The following is a 17,952-nucleotide window of genomic DNA, read 5'->3' as shown; positions in this document are numbered from 1 at the left end:
TTTGGGAACAAAGTTGTAACACATGAATTCCTATATGTACCTGAGTGTCCAATTCCGCTTTTAGGGAGAGATTTGCTAGCGAAACTTGATGCAGTAATAACCTTTGAAAATGGGGAGCTTATAATGAAAATATCTGAATCAAAGATGGGACAGATATTAATGATCAAAGAAAAACCTGTTCCCTCTATCCCTAGGGACATAGAAGATGAAGTGATTCCCTCTGTATGGGAGACAGATATACCAGGGAAATCTAAATTGGCACAACCAGTGCATGTAGAGTTAAAAGAAGGGGCGAGGGTGTTACAAGTCAAACAGTATCCCATAAAACCAGAAGCACGGCAAGGAATAGTAAAGATTATTGAGAAATTCTTGAAATACTGAATTTTAGAAGAATGTGAATCAGAATTTAATACACCAATATTTCCAGTAAAGAAGCCAAATGGTGAATATAGATTAGTGCAGGATTGGAGAGCAATAAATAAAATAACAAAGGACATTTATCCAGTGGTAACAAATCCTTACGCATTGCTAACATCCGTAAAGGAGATATATGAGTGGTTTACTGTAATTGATTTAAAATATGCCTTTTTCTGCATCCCCCTTGACAAAGAAAGTAGGAAACTGTTTGTGAGTGGGAAAACCCAGGGAATGGGAGAAAGACCCAGCTCACCTAGACACGATATAAGAACTCGCCGACCTTATTCGGAAAACGACTGGCAAAGGAGCTGGAGATTTGGACCAAGAATGGGCAAGTACCAAGAGACCAATACCTGTTGTTGCAGTATGTTGATGATAAACTAATAGCTACAGAAGAAAAGCAACCTGTATAAAGGTAACCACTGAGATTTTAAATTCACTGGGAATGGGAGGTTATAAAGTATCCAGAGGAAAGGCACAAATTGCCCAAAAGACTGTGATCTACCTGGGATGTGAAATTTCTCAAGGGCAACGAAAACTAGGTACTAACCGTATCCAAGCTATTTGTGCTATTCTGGAGCCCCAGAATTTACATGAGCTGCGAGTCTTCCTCAGGATGGCAGGATGATGTCGCCTGTGGATCATGGACTATGGACTGATTGCAAAGCCCCTGTATGAAGCTCAGAAGATGTAGCCATTCACCTGGGGCAAACCACAGAAAGAAGCCTTCCTAAAATTAAAGGAAGCACTGACAACTGCTCCAGCATTAGGGTTACCTGATCTGTCTAAAGATTTTCAGCTGTTTGTACATGAAAGGCTGCACCTAGCACTAGGAGTCCTGACCCAACGTCTGGGAAGCTGGAAAAGGTTGGTGGGCTACTTTTCCAAACAACTTGACAACGTAAGTTGTAAGGCCGGGTGGCCTCCATGTCTCTGGGCAGTTGCAGCCACTGTGATGCTGATACAAGAAGCCAGGAAGCTTACTATGGGAAGACACATAGATGTCTATGTACCACACATGGTAACCACTGTCTTAGAACAGAAGGGGGGCCATTGGCTATCCCCAAGCAGGATGATGAAATTCCAGGTAGTCCTGACTGGGCAGGATGATGTCACATTAAAAACAACTAACCTTTTGAATCCAGCTTTGTTCCTAGGTACCACAATTGAAGAAGGCCCATTAGAGCATGCCTGTGTAGAGGTAATAGAGTACACCTATTCAGCAAGAGAAGACCTGAAAGATGTCCCACTAGAACAGCCAGAGTGGGAGCTGTTTACAGATGGGAGCAGCTTCGTGGAAAACAGAACCAGATACGCTGGATATGTGGTAACAACAGTCAGTACAGTAGTGGAAACAAAGGCATTACCACCAAATACATCTGCTCAAAAGGCAGAACTGGTTGCTTTAACCAGAGCACTAGAATTAAGTGAAGAGAAAAAGGTAAATATCTGGACTGACTCAAAATATGCTTTTGGAGTGGTGCATGTACACAGAGCACTGTGGAAAGAAAGAGGATTACTATCTTCTCAAGGTACGCACATTAAACATCAGGATGCAGTCCTGCAATTGATAAAAGCAGTACAAAAACCTGAACAAGTGGCAATTATACACTGTAAAGCACACCAATCAGGAAACTCCAAAATCTGTGAGGGAAATTGAAAGGCAGACTGGGCAGTCTGACAGATTGCTCGAAGGGTGCAAACAACAATGGCATTGATACCTTTAAAGCTTAATGTATCCCAATTCAATTTGCCTCCAGAACCAAAATATTCAGTAGAAGATGAGAGACTGGCATGTTTGCTAAATGCACAAAAGGATTCAGAGGGATGGTATGTGACTGCACAAGGACAAATAGTAGTACCCCCCTTGATAATGAGAGAAGTTCTACAAATTAAACATAATGAATGTCACTGGGGAGCAGAGGCATTGGTAAAATTACTAAAGCAGAGTTTAATTTCAGTACAGATGTTAACAATGGCAAAATCAGTATTGTCAAAATGTGGTATCTGCTTGAAAAACAACCAGTGGCTAGGCGACAAGCACAGCTAGGAAGAATTCAGATAGGAATAGAGCCAGGAGACTATTGGCAGGTAGATTTTGTAGAACTGCCAAGAACTCGAGGATACAAATACCTGTTGGTGGGGGTTGACACATTCTCTGGGTGGCCAGAAGCCCTTCCCTGTCGCACGAACCAAGCAAAGGAAACAGTTAAGTGGTTACTACAGGAGATTATTCCCAGGTTCGGGGTACCCCTAGGGGTATCATCAGATAGGGGGCCCCATTTCATAGGTACAGTAGTAAGAGAGGTAAGTAGATTGCTGGGGATAACCTGGGACCTCCACACACCATGGAGACCCCAGTCGAGTGGACAGGTAGAGAGGATGAGTCAGACACTAAAAAGGCAAATCAGTAAAATATGCCAAGAAGCCAAATTGCAGTGGCCCCAGGCTTTGCCAATAGCACTGTTGAGGATTCAGATAAAGCCTAGGAGTGGGATGTCAGTCAGACCTTATGAGATATTGTATGGGAAACCATATGAATCTCCTGAGCCTAACCCTAATGTACATGTCACAGGAAAGCAGGAAGTGTATAATTATGTTCTGTCTCTTGGGAAAACTTCAGCTTGGCTCTGGAGCATCCTCGTGTGGAACAGACCGCTGACTCTCGAGAACCAAGTTCATAACATACATCCAGGAGACGAAGTGTACATCAAAACTGGAACGAAGAACCGCTGATAGAAAAGTGGACTGGACCCCACCAGCTACTGCTGACCACCTTTACAGCAGTCAAAGTAGCTGGCATGGACCCCTGGATTCATTACACCTGAGTGAAGAAAATCCATCCTGGATCACGGACTGTGTAAACTGTGGAACCAACAAGGCTGCAGATAAGATGTGTTTAATTACTTTGAGAATGCTATCAGTAATTGTGCTAACGTTATGGTCATTAATGTCTTTGGGATGTGGAATGCAAAATGATCAATAACTAATAATAACTAATTCTAGAATGAAGAGAGAGGTACAAACAGAAACACAGGTGATAAAGGTTTCTAATGCTGTTCGGGCTGAGAATGTAATGATTGGATTAGCCAAAGACTTTGCCAAAATGCAAAACACCAGTATAATAAACTGCCTGTCTGCCAATACCATAGGCAGCAGGAGACCCAGTAAATTGGGGAATCATAACATCAAAACTACCTGAAATACAAAAGAACAAAACAACTACATGCAATTGAGGCAAGTAATCAAGGAAATTTGGGAGAAAATAGGAACATGGATGAGACCCATGGACCAGAAAGACTGTATTCTAAGTGATGGCATACTAGGAACCCCTATGGGAGAATCAGGAGGCATCACACAATGGCAATGCTATTTGCCACACTATGAAAAGATTATAGAAAATGTTACAGAAACCACTCTGGTATGGAAGTGTGAGGCCAAGGATCAGAAAGATCAGATAGAGCCTTGGGACAGTGCATGGTCTGTGAGTATTCTTCAAAGATTCCAGTATATGGCAAACACCCCTTGTGTATTAAGTGGGAAGGCTCCAAACACTGCCACCAGTAGCAGAACAAGGGCAGGCAAAGTAAGTTGGTGGGCATGTAATAAAACTTATGACTGCACTTCTGATGATGCAGAGATAAAAGAGATGCCACCCCTGGCAATAGCCCCACAAATTGGTTGTGCTTGCAGAGGGATCAAACATAAACAAGGCAGAGTGAATTATAAAGCAGTCATAGGATGTACCAGGAGTACAGTCTGAGGTCCAGGACAATTTGTATGGGCAGCAAGCGATGGCACCTGGACAACACATCTGCCTGTAGATGGGAATGTAAAGGAAATTACTTTAGGCCTTCCAACCTTATGTCCAATTTGGAAAAAGTCCCCATTTAACAGAAAACATGAACTTCTGCAAATAAGAGCAAGATGAGAAGTTCTAGACAATGAAAATCCAGATGACACTTGCAAGAACCCTCTGGTGGAGTGAAATTTGGGTGGGCCCTAGAGTCATTACTTGGTCCTATAGCAAACTATCAGAGTAGGGAGATGCTGTACAAACTTACAGGTCAGGTAGATAGATTGGCAAGAGTCACCCGGGAAGGATTTAAAGAATTAAACAATTTAAAGAATTAAACAATTACAAGCCACCAAAAAAAATGACTTTTACAAAATTGATTAGCCTTAGATTTGTTACTCCTGAAAAAGCACGGAGTATGTGGATTTTTAAAGGGACAAGTTGATCATTGCTGCATTCATATCCCAAATGTAACTGCAGATGTAGAATATGACATCAATCAGCACAAGAAGAGCAAAAGGACTTGACCAAAAGCGGGTTAGGAAAAAATCTTTAAAGGGTTAGGGTGGAATGTGAGTTCATGAATTAAATCCATCATTGAGAGTGTGATAAACTTACTAATTGTATTGTTAGCAATTTGGTTAGTTTACAGCATCTTAAAGGGAGAGATACAGAAGAAAACGTCCTGGAACCAGAAAATAATAAAGGCACTGACATGAGATCCACGCCCACCATCTACTGGTTCTCCAGTTCGTGATAGCATCCACATCAACCCTGGATTTGAAGAACGCCAAGTATAAATTGAGGAATAAAGGACTGTATCAAGTGAAAACATTTACACCTATAGTAAAGTGAAAATGCTTTCAAAGGGGGGAGAATGATAGTGGAGCCCTGGAAAATGTTAAAAATAGTCTTTGAAAATATTAGGCTTTGTGTTTTCTCAGATCACTGCACCTGCGTAAGCAGTATGATAAAAGATATAATTATTAGATGCGATGATTGTTTAGTAATTAAATATAATTATTATATAACCATAAGAAGAATCGTGAGAAACTATGTTGGAAATTTAAAGGGGGCTATGTTTAGCTGAAATCTGTGTATACAATAGAACAATATAAGTTTAATAATTAACATGAAAGTTATGTAATGATAGAGAATAAAACACGTTCACCTCGAATGTATGGTTGGAATCAGATTTGGGTAGAAATCACCCCGATTCCCAGAGCTCTTGAATAAAAAGCACCACATATAATCGCTTATGTGATTATGTGTTTTTGAACGCTAACAATTTGATTCATCTTTTTTTTCCACTCCATTGTATCCTGTTCAAACACTGATTGTGGAGTTGTAGAATGATTTCTATGTAGTTACACAAGCTAGACATGTGAAGACATCTCATGTCTCTCTTGTTATTTCGAGGAATTCTCTTTCTTCTCAGATTTCTAGTTCTAATTGCATTTGTTCTTAGTGCTCAACTGCATTCAGTACTGTAAATCGCTAATTTACTCCTTTAAAATTTGTGAATATATGTTATATCTAGAATATGTTATATCTCCCTCTAAAACCTGTGACCGTGGGCATTTTATCCTGAATTATTTCATCCATTATTGGGATAAAGAATGGTCTTTTCACAGGAGTAACAAGTCAACATTGTAATATTTCTTTTGATCTTCTCATAGTACAGATTTGCTCTTATATTCAAGAAACAAAATGCATGAGTCACAAACCCTGTTCCGAATTCCTTATCTCATCAACCTCAAATTAGCTGGCAAAAAAAAAGCTCTTTAATAATATCAAAGAGTTTTGATGATTCATTATAAAGTTCTTACACTATACTTCATTATTTTACAATAAAAAAAGACCTATCAAATTTAATTCAACCATTCAATTATATTTATTTTTCATTTTCTAAAATTAATTAGTTTTGAAAGTCCTTAATTTCACCTCCAAAGGGAAACAAACAAAAAAAATAGTAATTTTATCTCAGCATACTATTCCAGAATAAGAGCATGAGATAACCTTAAGCAAATGTGTATAAACTCTAAATCTACTGTCTTTACACATGGGATCACCATTTATAACCCATGACATCTGAATTGCAAGTTAGGATAATATAATATCATCTATTATAAAACACAAGATTAATTTGTGGTGTTTAAGTACAACATTTTCATATCAGTGATCACACAAATGAAGTCCTAGTCTCCCAAAAATAAGGATTATTTGTTTTTTGATTATTTTTTATTTATGATTTCAGTAATTATACTAGCTGATTATTAGTATTGCTACCAGATGTCAAAAGTGAAACTTTCCATAAAAACATACATATTTCAACAGTAGTGAAATTTCTAGGAAAGGCTTACACTCAATTTAATACTTTCTAATACCTTCAGAACATTTTTTTAAGAATGGTTAAAATCCAGTCTTGTCTTTTTTAGATAAAGAATCTTGATTTTTAGTTTTATATCCATTGCAGATTATTCATTGTCTTTTTTTGGCAACTCCAGTTTATATCAATATATATGTTTTCATCTGAGTGTCATTTAGGGTTTTCACATCTCAAGTTCTCATTTTTTCACTGAACTTATAGGTTTCTTTCTGGTTGCTATTTTAATATTATTTATTTTCCTGTTTTTACATAAAGACCTGACAAAGGACTATAAGTAATCTTGACTCATAAAAGGAAATCAAAACAAACAAACCCAAAGTCTTTCAAGTTTAATAAAATCATTTTCATACTTCTGTTAGAGATTAGCAGCCCAATAACATTTTTTGGGAAACTTTGATTAGAATTTAATTAGAATGCATAGATTTGAAATCAATCTAAAGATCCATCAAATCAAAATACTCATGTCTTTGCCAGCATGCACCAGTCATTTTCTTTCAAAAAATTCAGCACAGATTCAGTGCAGAATAAATATAATTTATGCTGTTTTGGGGTGGGATAGAGCTCATTTTCTTCACAGAGGCAAGTACTGCACTGTGGTTTGAATTTGTGCTGTAAACAGTGTTGATAATACAGGAATGTTTTTGTTATTGGTGAGCAGAGCTTGCACCAAGTCAAGGACATTTCTGCTTCTCAACCTACCACTGAGCAGGCTGGAGGTGCACAAGAAGATAGGAAGAGACACAGCCAGGACAGCTGACCCCGAGTGACCAAAGGGATATTCCAGACCATATGACATGCTCCATATGCAAAGCTGGGGGAAGAAGAAGGAAGAAAGACAATCTTAGAGGGACAGCTTTTGTCTTCCCAGGTCACACCTGATGGAGCCCTGCTCTTCTGGGAATACCTGAACACCTACCCCTCCATGGGAAGCAGTGAATTAATTCCTTGTTTTGCTTTGCTTGTGTGTGTTGCTTTTGCCTTACCTATTAAACTGTTTTTATCTCAACCCATGGCTTCTCTCACTTCTACTCTATCCTGTTCCACTGGCATAAAGTCAGTGGCTCTGTGGAGCTTAGCTGCTGGCTGGGGTTAAACCATGACAACTGCATAAATATAAATGCTTCTTTAACTAAAGAAGGAACCACATACCTGTCGATCATTTTACCACCACTAGGGGTATTGATAATTAAATGAAGGCAATTCATTCATTCTCTCTACTATAATTTAGTCTTTTTTCTTTACTCTCCAATTCCTACTATTTCCCTGATGCCAGTGTTAGCTGTTTGATATGCAGAAGACACTGGTACATAACTGACAAGATATAGAGACTTTGATAGTGTGATCAATTACAACCTGTGACACTTCCCTCACCAGCAAACATGTATAAGAGCCTCTGAATGACAGACACCCAAACTATAAAGTGAAAAAACAGAATCTGATACTCACTACACCTAAAGAAACTTCTCTTTCCACTGTTTATGTGACTCTCTAACCTGGCTTACATGGTCTGTTTTTTCTTCAGAAAGGAGGACAATGGCAGAAATCCATTTTATAATAATATTAATAATAATAATAGTGTTATTATGATAACTGTTGAGAGGCAATGAGCACAACTTGAAGGATAGGAAGTTCTCACTGAATGTCAGGAAACATTTTTCACTGTGACCATGACTTGAAAACTGACACAAGTTGCCCAGAGTGGTGTTGGAGTCATCCTTATAGGAGATATAAAAAAATCCATATGGGTAAAAAAGCCCGTACTGAGCAACTTCTTGGAGGTGATTGTGCATTAGTAGTAGACGTGTACCATATATAACTGCAAGTTCAGAGGTCCCTTCAAACCTCACCCATTCTGTCATTCTGTGAATCCTGCTTAGTGTATTTTTCTATTTTAACAATAGCCTATTAAAAAAAATTTAATGAGAAAATTGTTGCATGCAATTTTGTATTTCTTTAACTGTGGTTTCACTTTGCCACCTCTTTTGTAAAAGAGTGTTATGACAGGATGTACTCTTAAAGAACCTATTTTATAATTGAGAGTTTTCTTCTCATCTTTCTGACTGACAGCAGTACTCCTAAACTTCTTTTTTGATCTGAATACTTTATGAAGTAGAAATAGCTTTACCAGTTCTCTCCCACTGTACAGAACTATCACTAAGAATTCTACAGCAGTAAGAAATCTGGCTATATTAGAAGAATCCTAAAATGTAGATGCTCTTGTTTGCTTCTGATGCTTGCTTTGATGCTTCTGAATCAAATAGTAATGACCATGATTACCAGTTAAAAGGATTGTTCCTCCCCAGCTCACAATGACATCTCTGTATTCTTTGTTTTTCAATTTAGCTGTTTATTTTCTTCATTCCCTACTATTACCATCAACACTTCCTGATGCTGACTGCTTAATGCTTTCCTGCACTTAGGGTACATTTACCAGTTTTTTGATGATGTAACTTAAACAACAAAGAAAAAAAATAAAATTGGTTTTCCATTTTTGTAAATTCAGAACATACAGGGGAAAATTATAAATATCCAAGTGTAGTTCCAGCCTGTTAACTATATAAGTCCCTACAATATGGAACAGAATGTAGCTGCTTCAATATACACAGCTGATATCAAGAATATGATTTGGGGGCCCTTTTAGAGGTTATGCCTGTATAAAGATTCACATTATGCTAGCTATCAGACTTTCAGATATTCTGGGAAGATAAAGGACTCTGTATCAATGAACAAGGTAATATGAAACATATAGGGTACAGAGTTCTGTGAATAAACAGGTATACACTATTTTACATAAAAAATATTCAATCTATATGCTTAGCAACAAGAGTAACAACAAAGAGTAACATAGGTAGAATATGTAGTCAAATCTCAAGTGACAGACTTATAGAGAAAAGCCAATAACTACATTTTCTAATGTAGTTAGAATCAAGTAAATCAGCTGCTGAACTGCCTTTAAAATACTTTGAGATAATATAATATCCCTCATACAGATAATTTTCAAGTGCCTCAGTACTGAAAGATTTTGGGTTTATTCTGTATTTTTTTGAGGTCACAGCTCAGGGATAAGGAATAAGAAAGGACAACTCTGATCTGATCCTCTGTAATATTTTATTTTACAAAGAAAACACTTCTCAATACTTTGGGGAGGATCATTGGGTCTCAGAATGTAATGCTTTTTTATTTTTTTTTCCCTGAAAGTTGTCTAATTAATACAAAATCCTGGACAGAGAGGTAGTATATACATTAAAAATAATTTAAAAATATATCCACTGGAAATGATCTCAGTGATACCTAAAATATCACTAGATGTGTTTCTCAGCCTTTTCCTAGAGCAGAAGCATCACCTTTTAAGACTTGAGGCTGACAGCACTGCTTCAGCTTTTCTTTATGATTCTCCCAAGCTTAAAGCCTCTATACATGATCTGCAAGAAAAAAAAAAGCATGTCTATATTGAATGTAGTATTTTTCTTCTTTGATAAATTCTTTGGTTAAAAATATCAATGGGTTTGGATACAGGAGAATCAATAGGGGGAGGGGGAAAAGGTTTTTTTTTCAAAACTCACAGTGAGAGAAAGGTGATATTTTCTGCTTAATAAAAGGACCAACAAATTTGTGCATGTAATCCTGTCCTGAGGGAAAATGAGGAATAATAAATAATGAGGTCCTGGTGAGGGACACATGTGGCAAAATGTCTATTTAAAAAGATAATATCTCTCTTTAAAGAGAAATTTTCAAGTAAGTTTTTCCTTAAAAATTGTCCAGGTAAGGAATTTTCCTAATTTGATTTCATTAAGCTAATTGATCACAACAAAAAAGGACAAAAAACTCTCTTCCACACAGAAAAAAATCCCAGCTCCTTCTCTTTTGTCAAAACGCTAGAGCAAAAATTTTGATTTCTGGATGTAAGATCTTTTCTGCCACTTCATTACTAAAATAATTAATACTTTCTTAGACTTAATAGTCCTACCTTTGGATATGGACCTCTGACTGCAGGGTATTATAAGCAGGTAAGAGGAAACTAGAAGATGTTTTATCACAACAAATCACTTTTAATTTACTCAAAGCCTATCCTTAATATTTTTATTATTTCTTGACAGATTAACTGAATATGATCTGGTATGTCATGTAAATATATTGTTGTAGAAGTACGTGGGATTCTCAAACAAAACTAAGGCTTATTGCTATTGCCTTAACACAGATGCCATTAAGACATATTGGTGTATCTGAGACATGAGCATGGAGCTGGCAGAATTTAGCCTAACCTTGTCATAAACCTGTCCATTTGTAAGCCAAGAGAAGAGAAGTACTCTAGGGAGTCTCAAATTATTTTTACATAGGCAGCTGAAGCTTGGCCAGGTAACAAGAGATGCTGAAAGGAAGAGAAGGAAAATGATTTTCAAACTGCAAAGCAGGTCAACAGCAGTCTTCACTCACTTCAAATATAGGTTCCTTGATCCTTCAGACAGTGATCCATTTCCTAACAAACTCTTCCTTATCCTTATGTGCATCAGCAATAACACTGGTGATTCAAATGCATTATGTATGAATTAATCTGTTACTTTTCAGCTATTTCCCACATACCTGTCATCAAGGAGTAAAAAACAAAAATCAAAACTTAATTGATGAAATTTATATTACCTTTTTCTAAGGAGTTTACTTGATATACTAATCATCTGTTTAACCATCACTTAAAAAAAAAAGAATAAATGTTTACACACACTTTAAAGATCATAATTAAAAGAGCATAATTTAACTTAATTAAGGAGTGGAGAATATATTGGCTGCACAAATGTGCCATTATTAGAAAATTACTGATGTGCCAAATTGATTTATTACCAACAGAACATTGACCAATATTCAAGTGGCTGCTAGCATTTGACACTGTACTCACTGTACTGTTTCATTTTATTGCCATGTCACTGTAATGTTTTAACATAGAAAACATACTACCTGTGATAGAATAAAACATTTCACTGGGGCTCAAGAATACACTTATCTATATTGTCTAATGCATCTGAGACAAGAGTTAGAATACTGCGTTTGTCTCAGAATAATTTGGGTTGACAGAAAGTCTTTTAGAAGAATGCAATCAAACAAGAAAAAGATTTTGCCAGTGATAAACAGCAACGATGTACCTGTGGCATGGCTTTCTGACCTTATAATGAAATAAAAGAATGCTATATAAGTTAGTTACTCAGTTGAAACAAGCACTGAGGTGTGATTTTCATTCTAGTAGTCAAGTTTACCCCTACTTGATTAAAAATTGCATTGTTCTTTCAGTGTTTCAAAAATTGAGTAAATCACAAAAAAGGTAAATGCTTACTAAGGTATAGATTAGCTTATATGTGATACCTTAATGCAGTAGTTTAATTTATAGCCTAGGTACCATGGTTTCAGTCAACACAGAGGAACTCTTGTGCTAAAGATATCTTTTGTTAGAGGTCACAATTTCTTTATTAATCCTTCTATATTTTATAAATATACAGTATGTATTTATGCCTATATACAAGTAGGTGATACTTTTAGGATTAACTGAGACTTCAGAGTCTACATCAAATATTCAAAATTACTTCATTTACTTACGAACTTGAAATCAATTCAATGGCATACTTTCAGAGATACTCTTTTAAATGTTTTTCATGCTGTGGTAAATATTTTTTCTTCTTTTGTGACAAAAAAAGAAGAAAAAGACTTCATTTCTAATATTTTGGTGTTTGCTGTTGTTGTTCCCTTTTATCCTATCATAATCATACTCTACTTATCCCTGTTCTTTGAATGTTTGAACATTAGAAAAATTTCTATTAAAGAAATTACAGCAGCAAAAGTTTACATTTCTTTGACGTTTCCCTCTATGGGTCTTGTCTAGATAGGTGGAAGTGCAAATTTCCATGATCTGCCACTTTCCTCTTATTTGTTCTATTACGTCCAAAGATTTATTCCTTTCACTTCTTAGACCACACTTTCTTTCTACCCTTTAGATCAAACAACAATTGTAAAGCCTTTTTGTGTAAAACTGGTCTTAGAAAGTTAGCCAGGATTGCTCCTGAATTATATAAATTCTCTGTCGTCTGAAAGAAAGATATTAGAATGACACAATAGATACAAATTAATGTCACTAGGTCTAGAACATATTTTGCCCCCTTCCATTTAAAAATGCAACAGGGAAGAATTAATTGACTAGAAAAAACTAAATGACAAAAATTCTTCATGTATTTGATATAAAGTAGTTTTAGAAATGATTCTGCCACATCATTAATTCTTCAACTGTTCATTATTCCACACCAAAGTATAATCATTGCATTATTTATAAATTCTTTATATATTTACAGTGTAATCTTTTACAAACTCTTACTTTCAGCTTTCTGAAATTAGTATATATTTACCATTTTCTGATATTACTCATTCATATTATCTTTGGGGTGTGGAGATATGCTGCCCTTGGGTCTCAGCAACTCCATGCACTATTGCAGGCTGGGGACAGAGTGCCTGGAAAGCTGCCTGGTGGAAAAGGACCTGGGGGTGTTGATCAATGCCAGCTGACCATAAGCCAGCTGTTCAAAGGTGGCCAAGAAGGACAAGACTCTCCTGGCTTGGATTAGCAATAGGATGGCCTGAAGGAGCATGGCAGTGGACCGTCCCCCTGTGCTGGCACTGGTGACATCACTCCTCAGCTGATGGATTCAGGTGTGGGTCTCTCATGAGAAGAAAGGCATTGAGGTGCTGGAATGAGTCCAAATAAAGACAACACAGCTGGGGAAGAGTCTGGAGCACAAGTCTGACGAGGAGCAGCTGAAGATGCTGGGGTGTTTAGCCTGAAGAAAAGGAGGCTCACGGGTGACCTTACTGCTCTCTGCCTAAGGGGAGGTTGTAGCCAGGGAGGTGTCGGTCACTTCTTCCTGGCAATCAGTTACAGGAAAAAAGAAATTACCCTAAATTGCACCTGGGGAAGTTTAGATTAGATATTAGGGAAAATATCTTCACTGAAGGGCTGGTCAGGGATTGGAACTGGCTGCTGAGTGAATTGGTGGAACTGACATCCCTGACTGTTCAAAAAAATCATGCAGATGTGGCAGTGGATATTGCTTAATGATGGAAATGGTGTTGCTAAGTTTACAGTTTGTTAACCCAGATGCCAGATGTTCACCTGGGCTGGATACCTGGTGCCCACCAAAGCATTTCTCTCACTCCTCTTCTTCACCTGGCTAGGATATACATCACACACTTTACAAAGATATAGTTACAACCTAGAAAATAATACGGCCGTCTATATTGCTATATGCTTTGCTCTATGACTGTCTGTTCCCTGTTACAACAGCTGTGAATACAGGGCAAGAGAGCCACAATCATTTCTATGAAGTAATTTAGGGACTGTATATTCTGAATTTTACAATAATGAATGACGACTAGTACAGGATATGGTAGTGAGATGATATATCCTCTGATATAATTCACATTAAAGTCTGACATATTTCTTCTTTTAAGCTTGAAAGGCTTTAATACCTATTTTGGACAAGCTGAATTTTGCCCATCTGTAGCAAATTAAACCATCCAAATACATAGATATCTAAAGCAGCCAGATGGCAAGAATGAACACGTCTTGCTAAGAAGCAAATAAAAACAAGCAGAGAAAAAATAAGTTAAACATCTATTTTTGTTCCTTAGAAGTTAATAGTTTACAAGGCTCTGTTTTTGTTCAAAACTTTTGATAGAGAAGTCTGGACCATCATAGTTATTCCCCTATTTTTTTAAACAGGTCTGAATTTTTTTTTTTTGAAATTTTATTCAACAGGTCTGAACTACGGAACTGTAGTTTTCATCTATGGAACTTACAAAATCATGGCAGTCATGGCCTATTTAAAATCTGCAATGCAAGAGACAAGCACCAAGTTTTTCAAATACTTAAGTATCATACTATAGAGGGAGGTTTATTCTGAAAAGGTCTATTTTATATTTTATGTAGTTTTATTGTTAACAGTATTGAGTTATCACAAGTACATATATATATATTCCATTCCAATACAGATCCTGAGACTTTATAACTGTCAGTGCCTTTAGAAAGTGCGTATTTTCCTCATGATTTTTCCCAATAAGTTCACTTCCCAAAAAGCCTCACTTTCAGCAGGTACTCCTCACCCTCTAAAGTCTCCTTCCTTCCTTCCTTCCTCCATGGCTTTTTTGGTTTTTTTTTTGGTTCTTTTTGTCTGGGAGACAATGCATCAAAACCCTCTGAAAGCTCCTTTATGCTTACAAAGCAAAAGCAATATCCTTTATGCCTACCAATACCCTCATTTAAAAAAGAAAAAGCTGCTTCCTATGACATCCTGTACAGTAAAATCAGGCAGCCCCCATCATGGGAAATGACTGGCATCTGACTCCAAGGCTTCGGAATGCTGAACACTCCTTTTCTTAAAACTATATTATATTACATCATACTATACTATATCTATACAACAAAGAATACTAAAGAATACTTACTACTAACTAAAAACTTGTGACTGTCTGCAGACCAACAGTCCACACAGCTTAGACCTGATAGGCTAATTAACATAAACAATCTCCACCAGAATCCAATTACCAAATTCCTTCAGGTAAACAGCCTTCCCAACATATTCCACATGTGCAAAAGACCAGGAGCAGCAAGTAGAGATTAAAATTGTTTTCTCTCTCTGATTCTCCAGGAAAAAAGAGAGAGAAAATGATGTCTCTCTCTATTCAGAGAGCATGTGAATACCACAATCCTGAAACCAGATGTTTCATTAAACACATTATTTCTTCCATGGCAATGAAGTCCCTTTCATAAACCAAATTTTCATACTAGACATCTTCTATATTTTTCAACCTAGTTTTCTGTCTCTTTTAATAAGCAGGTAGTTAATGTATATGTATATTGTCATGCCCTGTTAATCTTTTGATATATTCAATACGTTTATCTTATTCACATTTGATTTTAAGCAACTTAATATCAAAGCATTTTCCCCTAAGAGAATCTGTAAGGAGGAATATTTGCTCCCAGATGGTGGTTTTAACCATTAAACTTCAGGGAAAAAAAACTAATTAAACCAAACATTTCTTTCTTTTCATGCATGAGGGTCATATATTCTTTGTAGCTGATTTCTACTCTCCAGAGGATGTGCTCTACTGTCATATTCTGGTTAATAACTTCCCTAGTGCTAATTAAAATCTCCTTGATCTTACTTAATTATCTCACTGTAATAAACAAATACTTTTTAAGACAATCTTTAAATGAATGTAGTTACATAAGCATTCATGCAATTATTATGGAATGATTCCATTAATTAATTAAGTATCAGAAGCCAGATCTCAAGCCTTGTAATGAAATTTTACATTGTTTCCATGACTATACACTAAAATATTGATGTAGAGTGAGCTTTCCCACTTTAGAAGGGCACATGGGAAAAATGATACTGCAGAAATGGGGATGTATCAGCACACAAAGTTGGAAGAGATGGACAGCACATGTTTCAGGACATCTTTAATCAGAAAGTGTTCAAATTCATCTAAGTTATGCCAAATGCTGTTCCAGGTTGTGAATTGGTCTTTAAAGTGTGCAGAGGTTTCTCACCATGCTAATTTAGTATTTTTTTACAACTGAAATTTCTAGACTGAATATCTTAAACACTTTTTATATGGTATACTGCAAGTGTGATTTTTGTACTAGTAACAGCATCACATATTTACACTTCATTCTATCACACTAGTATTCCTACAACTGCTTCTGGTTTTTGTGGCATGTTACACGATGAATGTAGTTGTTTATATTGTCTTCTTTCAATAAAATGGATGAAAAATTCCACAAAAGACCTCTAAGTATTTTTTGGTTAAAAATCATCCCATGTCAAATGGTAGTTGAGTGATGGGCCTAAGAATGCCCCTCTCAATTTGTTAATATGCTATTTTTCCTATAAAGGACTAATTCAGCTGGTGATTCAAATGAAAAACTTGTAAATATATTTAGCAAAAAAGTCCCTAACAAGACACACCAAAAAACACACACCACAACAGACATCTAACTTGTGCTGTCATTAGCATGATGAAAAATATACAGGTTCTTCTTTTACATATTTAGCAAAAGACACGGTCTATCTTTTCTGCAATTTTGTATTAAGTATGGTTTTCCTATCTTCCTTGTGGGCATTTGATAACATGTAAGTTTGATAACAGATTAGTTCTGTATGCAAATAATCTTGCATCTGCCATTCCTAATACTATACAAAAGTGCAACAAAATCACCTAACTTTAATGTCAGGTCCCTTAATTTAGATTGACAGTGGAATAATAGCGATTTGCCTTGACAGTGTGTCTGCACGCAGATGAAGTTATATATTCATCCACTTATCACTTTCTTTCAGCATAGAAGAAGAATTACAATAGCTTTACATTTGAAAAAGTGATTTTCAGTATGATACCCAAAATTAAAGATGAAAGGCTATGTCTGTGGTCCATGCTTCTCTTTTTGAAGTTCTTCTCTTTTTAAATTACCATTGCAAAAGTCTGTAGAATTATTATGAAATACTTCAGTGTAAAAGAAATTACAACTGGAATTGAAGTAAAATGCCGTAAAGAAAGTTTTCTTAGGGTGATGCCACAGTGTCATCAACAGATAGGACTGGGAGGAGGAAAAGCAAATGAACACAAGAAAAAGGAAGGGGAGTGAAGCAGTGCACACATTCTCTGGGAAATTAAATCATAACATCTACTGTGATGGAATACCTTAACAAATATTAATGAAGTTTATGAAAACTTTATGAAGCCTTCGATACATATCATGAAACAATTTTGGTACAATGTTGTCCTAGATGAAGTGATATTTGTTAAGGTTTAGTATTGCAGTTATGGTGCCCATCAGCAATGTAGTTAAGTCTTTATAATTGTTACATGTTCTCTTAAAAGACCAGAGAAGCCTGAACAAAATACTTCCCACCTCACATTCCAATTGTCTGGATCCAGAACTTCTGGATACGACTTTGAATAATCACAGTTTTGAAGTGAGCTCTTTTTTTTTCTAAAATAAAGACCGCTTTTCCTTTGAAATGCAAATACCAAATACAGTGTCTTTCTTCAGGTAACTGCATGGCACAGAAAAAGTTAACCTCTTTTAAGAGTGAATTTTGAATTTCTGCTGTTCATCTCACAGCACTTCCTCATGGCTTATGTTCTTCTATATAACTATTCAATGTTAAGGATACTTAGGATAATTAAGTTATTTCTTAATTTTACTTCTTTCTCTCTTCTCTGGTTTTGTATTTATTTTTCCACTGGTGTTTTTTGAGGCACCTTAGGTTCTCCAAAGATGTCCATGTTTCAGAGTATTTTCACTTACACAATTAGA

This window comes from Molothrus aeneus, chromosome Z, assembly GCF_037042795.1.
Source record: "Molothrus aeneus isolate 106 chromosome Z, BPBGC_Maene_1.0, whole genome shotgun sequence".
NCBI lineage: Eukaryota > Metazoa > Chordata > Aves > Passeriformes > Icteridae > Molothrus > Molothrus aeneus.
Note: the sequence above shows the minus strand (reverse complement) of the source record.